The sequence below is a fragment of the Mizuhopecten yessoensis genome, unplaced genomic scaffold (genome assembly GCF_002113885.1).
Source record: "Mizuhopecten yessoensis strain PY_sf001 unplaced genomic scaffold, ASM211388v2 scaffold3339, whole genome shotgun sequence".
In the NCBI taxonomy this organism is placed as follows: Eukaryota; Metazoa; Mollusca; class Bivalvia; order Pectinida; family Pectinidae; genus Mizuhopecten; species Mizuhopecten yessoensis.
Genome location: NW_018404995.1, coordinates 978,376 through 985,579, shown reverse-complemented (window position 1 = coordinate 985,579; position 7,204 = coordinate 978,376).

Genomic DNA, 7,204 nt, shown 5'->3' with positions numbered 1-7,204 from the left:
CTTTCTTTGGTGACCTATTCGTGCATGTTCTAGCTGTTCTATATCTTTCTTTGGTGACCTATTCGTGCATGTTCTAGCTGTTCTATATCTTTCTTTGGTGACCTATTCGTGCATGTTCTAGCTGTTCTATATCTTTCTTTGGTGATCTATTCGTGCATGTTCTAGCTGTTCTATATCTTTCTTTGGTGACATATTCGTGCATGTTCTAGCTGTGCTATATCTTTCTTTGGAGACCTATTCGTGCATGTTCTAGCTGTTCTATATCTTTCTTTGGTGACCTATTCGTGCATGTTCTAGCTGTTCTATATATTTCTTTGTGCAGGTTGTTTTGCCATCCCTTGGTTTTAAGATTTTGGTGCAACCATCGGTTAAATTAAGTAGTTGTAACACAACGCATCGGTCTTTAAAAATTCTATGTTAGTGTTTGCTGAGAAGCTGATTACTTTCACGATGATTTATTAGTCTCGTGATGATAAGTTTCCGATTATCGGTAATTTCTTAGTATTTTTTTGTGTTTCTCTTTGTGTAATGCCGTGACAAGTATAAATATCTCACAGAGAGGTTTTATGGTGTTTGCCAGTATTCTTTTAATGATCATATTCTTGTCCTAGTGATTTTGATGCATCTGGTTCCGTAAAGGCATCAAGATTTTTCCATTGGCAATTTCAATGTACTGGAACGATTATTTATCTGACTGAATCTTATTAAACTAGTGGTAAGTCAGGTGACTCACAGCTTTAGAACGCTGACAAATATTTTATTGTTTCTTTGCTTTCATGGACTATTGCTTCTGCTTTTTACGTTAAATTTCAAAATTCCTGTTTCTCTTGTGTTGCTACCTTGTTCTATGAGTTTTATTTCTTTATTTCTATCTTTGACTTCCGTACCAAGTATTTTTTATCGTTCAGTCTCTATAATATAATCTTGCATACTCATTATAGTTTATCCTTTTTTCTTTTACTTACGTTCATGTTTTCCCCCAATGTTTTGACTGGTTGCAATCGCTCTTATTGCTTGGTCTCCGGTGGTTTTCGTTATGTTTCGGTCTGTTCTTACTTAAGGCTTTTGATGAAGAAATGTTAATTTTGTGTCATTTACACACGGTAATGATCAGATAACACGGTCCATACGATGTCTGATGACACATGTGAAGAGTGTAACTCTACAGAAACACGTCATACAGGAATGGCACTTCAAATACAACATATAAACCTAACAGTTCGCCTCATGCTAAGAGTTTCTTGATGTCATACGTCCCGTGTTCATTGATGAGACAATATAACCAATGCTGACAGTTCATTGCTATTACACGTCACATACTAACCGTTTATTGAATAAAACACCGCCCAAATAGCCAAGTCATCGATTTGACACGTCCAGTGCTAACCATTTATTAATGTGACTCGTCCATTGCTTACAATGTATTAATATGACACGTCCAGTGCTAATTTTTCATCGATGTGATACGGTATAGATGTACGCCCCAAAAAGCTTATCGGTAAGTGGTTCAGTGAACGACACTACTTTTTATGTTGTCCTTAATCAGAAAAAGAGAAATTTCCTTTTTCTTTTCCTTCCTATTGTGGCCATGTAGTTATTAAAGCCATTATATAATGTTTTTTGTAATCCAGAGTGCGGGTAGCGTACACAATTTCACGCTGGTTAAAGCGCTGTTTATACATGAGGATAAGCTATGTTCATTATTTGTATCGCCTCCTTCATTTTATGACACATGAGCTCAACAAAGATAATGCCACAGTTGATTTTTAATTTACACTGTGACCTTTAAAATCATCAAGCGGGAGTATTTAATTGATTCTCTATAACAATAAGGGGTAAGGTGATACAAAGAACTTGAAAGACCAATGACAGTGGAGCTTCAGAGTTCAAATGTCAAAACGACAAATGCAGGCATTGTGAATGCGAGATGGCTAAATAAATTTAAGTATGAAACAGGATTTTCTTGTAATACAGCTGTATTTCCTAGTATAACATAGAATTGCCATTTGAAAGCTATAAATAGATCAATAACCGACACTCAGAGATAGATAATGAGTTTGTTTATATTAAACGATGCTTGTATTTAAGCTGCGCTACAGTATATCTGTATGAATGTGCACTGGGTTGATAAAGCTAATGCACGACCATGCTACCTGTTTACTTCATATTTGGATTTGGACGCGGAGTCTGGTTTTGACGCGCACGTTTCCTGAACATGCTGTGTGCTCAGAAACATTGGGTTAGTACGTCTGGGGTGTTGGTCTCTCACAGAGGAACTACAGCAACTGGAGGAAATTACATGGGGTCATTGTCGTGTTGTCGCACAGGGCCCGTCAGGAACAGGTCACGACGCGAGAACAAACACCGGAAACGGCTCAGAAACAAGCACATAACTTGACACGAATAATATGGCCAATTTCCAGGTTATTGAATGACTTGTGAGAGTAATGAATATTTACCGATGTCCAGCTGTAAGGATTTGTTTCAATATTCAGGAAACTGGTTAATTTCGTAAAGAATCAAAATCAGTCCACGTGCTTTTAAATTTTCTCCCTTTTTATGAGTATTTTGCCGTGTTCTTTCACTTTTACCTTGTATGCAGACAGTCAGGTTGTCGTAGCAAAGTACCGTAGAAAAATACCTTTAGAAGCACGGTCCGACCCCAAAATTGAACGCAACACGAGTTGTATAGCTGGATATAATGTTATATCAGTAATATGTATAAATTGTATTTCATTTGCAGAAAAAGGAATTCTTAAAACAGCTATTAATTAAGTATTTGATGTTTTATATGAAATTGCCTTATGCTTTGTGCTATATTACTGATTTGTGTGCTGACGGCTAATAGAGAGGTGTGACAATACAAAACGTCTTGTCACTGGCGGCTGATAGAGAGTTGTGACAATAAAAAAACGTCTTGTCACTGACGGCTGATAGAGGGGTGTGACAGTACAACACGTCTTGTCACTGACGGCTAATAGAGAGGTGTGACACTACAAAACGTCTTGTCACTGACGGCTAATAGAGAGGTGTGACACTACAAAACGTCTTGTCACTGACGGCTAATAGAGAGTTGTGACAATACAAAACGTCTTGTCACTGACGGCTGATAGAGGGGTGTGACAGTACAACACGTCTTGTCACTGACGGCTAATAGAGAGGTGTGACACTACAAAACGTCTTGTCACTGACGGCTGATAGAGGGGTGTGACAGTACAACACGTCTTGTCACTGACGGCTAATAGAGAGGTGTGACACTACAAAACGACTTGTCACTGACGGCTGATAGAGAGGTGTGACACTACAAAACGTCTTGTCACTGACGGCTGATAGAGAGGTGTGACACTACAAAAGGTCTTGTCACTGACGGCTGATAGAGATTTGTTACACTACAAAACGTCTTGACACTGACGGCTCATAGAGAGTTGTGACAATTCAAAACGTCTTGTCACTGACGGCTGATAGAGAGGTGTGACAATACAAAACGTCTTGTCACTGACGGCTGACAGAGAGATAAAGACTATTCAATAAAGTTATATTACCATATGTCAAACCTGTAGGAAAAACAATACACTATATATCGACACCCACAATAATAAACACAGATGGAACAACCAAGTCTTATTTCCAAATGTCAAAGCTCTATAAGATATTAATGAAAAAAGAAAAACAACTAACCATATCAAGATTCATCTTCAAGTTATATGTAAAGGTACATGTATCACAACAACGTCAATTGAGCTCTACAATATTATCATAAACATATGGTAGCTATGCATTTGTCATAGGTCAGATTAGCTGGATATTTTGTCTTGGCTTGGCTTCATTCAGACGTCATTTTGAGGACTTCTTCAAGTTCTCATAGGAATCCTCCATGATTCGACCCATGCAAAAAGAGAAATTTATGTTTTGTAACGTATTCGAAACATGAAACACACATGTCATAATATGCAATCTGTAAGTCTCGTAATCCCTCGATTTGCTCGATTTGAAAAATAAACAAACTATTATTCGATGTAGGACTCTAACATATGTTTGCTTCTTCTACAGACTCGATACTATTCAGCTGCAGTACAATTTACACAGAAGACTCGATTATTTTCAGCTGCAGTACAATTTACACAGAAGACTCGATACTATTCAGCTGCAGTACAATTTACACTTTCAAACATGTCAAAAGACTCAATAATATTCACCTGCAATATATTGTACACTTTAACACATGCCACAAGACTGAATTGAATAATGCCCAAGTACTATTAGCACCACAAAACATGTAAAACAATTCGACAATTTTCACGTACAATTAAGAAATAAAATTTCCAAGACCAACCATCGAGGAATTCGATCACAATAAAAATCATGACCAATACAATTTTGTTATCTAATCTACTTCCGATGATCACTTTAAACTACATGCTCATGTTAAGGCACTTGAGATTGCTATTTCTCATGACACATAGCAACCTTTCATCTGTCTGTTAAATAACTTCAACGTTATTTAAATGTTACTGTGAAAACATTCAGTTATATATTGTTTCATATTGTTTGACGTTCAGATGTGTTTGATTCTATGAAATAATCCTGAATGTGATCTTCGAATACTCCTATATAATTGCTGCGTTTATTATTTTTCAAATACCCTATATATTAGTCGTGTGTATTGATGCTTTAATAATCCTATATATATATATTAGTCGTGAGTACAAATATTTAAATATTCATATATATTGGTCGTATATGTTAATGTTTATTTACTCCTTTATATTGTGTGTGCTAATGTTTGAATACTCCTATATATCGGCGTAACTATGATGTTTGAATACCACTAAAGATCGAACGTATTTAAGACATTCGATCTGCATGTTCTTTTATTGAATAAAGTTCTTTTTTGTAATATGGTACCATATCTTCCTCTTAAGAACAAGCAAACAAAGAATAATCAACTCTGATGCATTTAAGAAAATTACTAATATGCTTGAAAAGGCTGGACCACAATATTATTTTGTTTAAAAAAAGGTTTGTTTTGAATATTGTTTTAATGTAGAAAAAACGGATTCAAGCAATTCGTTATATTTCTTATTTGTGTCGTCAACCTTAAAATTTTGTCAACATATTCATTTAAACTGTAAGATTTTGAAGAATATACTTTATGGAAACCACGCTTTAAGAGTTGCCACCTTTTTGTTTATTGTCAAGAACATATTTCAATGAAATAACTTACCAGCACAGGTATGGAGACAGAAACAAGTGAATTGGACACTTACACAAAGCTGTCACCTCAAGATTTTATATGTTATCGTTTTATGTTCGTGTATATGATGAGCGCCTGGGTTGTCAGTTTTCTACCCCGTATCAAACATCAGGAGGATGTAGTGTTTCGCGTGATACGTGTATAGTTTCTATTAGTTGGATGTCCGTTTGAGTGTATATATAGACACCTCTGTCGCTCAGGCTGCCGCGAGATAAGACATCTCACACATCATAAAGTTTACCAGATATGCATCTTTAGAGTGCATCGGATGACAGCTTGCATCGAATTACTCAGGTAGGCATTAAACGACAAAGCATACTGATCGATATAATAATAAGACATGTATATAATCTCTAACACATATGTAAGAAAACGATCCTCTTTACAAATTGATTCCCTCAGATTTAGACAACACAAGCATGTTTTAGGTTCGGTTTTTAAATTTCCTCAGTATTATTATTATATATACGGATGGTTATTTGTTTTCTACGGAGCCCGTTAACTGACATGCTACACACTTATTTTATTTCGTTTTATCGAATTGTTATTTCGTTTTTTCGAAATATTATTTCGTTAAAACGAATTATTATTTCGTTTATTCGAAATATTATTTCGTTTTATCGAAATATTATTTCGTTTTATCGAATTATTATTTCGTTTTAACGAATTATTATTTCGTTTTATCGAATTGTTATTTCGTTTTAACGAATTATTATTTCGTTTTTTCGAAATATTATTTCGTTTAAATGAATTATTATTTCGTTAAAACGAAATAATATTTCGATAAAACGAAATAATATTGACGGCGTCTTCGGAACTCTTCTGCTGCGAAAACAACTAAAGCTATTACACCTTGCTTGATCAGGGACGGACGGACGGAGTCCTTTGCAGGTAAAGTTGATATTAAGTATGTAAACTTGTACGAAATGTATATAGATGTGAACTAGGCCTACAGTGCTTGTAAGTTTTGTGCTTTTCAGAAATCGTTTAGATATTAACCAATGACCAGGTCTTTTTATGAATATTTCACTTGATCAACCCTAATTTTCTCGACAAGCTATTCACTAATTCAGTACAATAGGCTAGGCCTACTGGCCGTTTTCGTTTATCGCATTCCAAACGGTTTGACCAGATTTGTTCGGTTTATGAAATATCGACAGACCTAGTAATTTGATGTTATTTTATGTCAAGTCTTGACAGAGATTTTCAAGGCCTGTATTGCCATTTGCAGGTCCGTCAGGTCGTATCCCTGAAATGATCAAGTCTAGAACAGGCCCCGCGCCGGTATTCGGATGATTTTGTTGTGTCTAATACGGATGACTGCTGTCTTTGTGTACCGATAAACTCAATATCATTGTTCTTCAGGTTAAATCTACCACTGAACGAGTTATAAAGGCAAAGAATAGTTTCACTTTTTGTTTTTACATTTGGAGTATTCTCCCTTCTATATAGAAGATGAAGCATTTTTTTCTGACTCTGTGTAACTTCCACTGTCAGGATTTTCATACATTTTTTGGCCAATAACTGGACACTCTTTAAGATGAAATGCTTTAATTCTTAGATGGCAACATTGATAGTGCAAGCTTTGAAATATAAAGGTTCTAAGTTTGTTTGAATCTTCAAATGCTGAAAATTTCAATTTTTAACAGGTTTTTTTATTCCATAAATTGTATTTTAACATGCATATATGTGATGTACCATGAATACTTGAAAAGAGTTTAAAACATATCTTTCAATATTGGCAATGCTTACAACTAATTACCCTTTCCTAGCAGACACACCCTGTCTCATCTGGATTTACCTCACCAACACACTAATCCGAAGAAAACAAATCAGAAACCAGAACTGTCCACATCTTTGGAGATGCTTTTCAACATAAACTCCATCCTCCTAAACCCTCAACAACACAACTTTCACACATGCTTCAACATATTAAAGGACAGCAGCTAA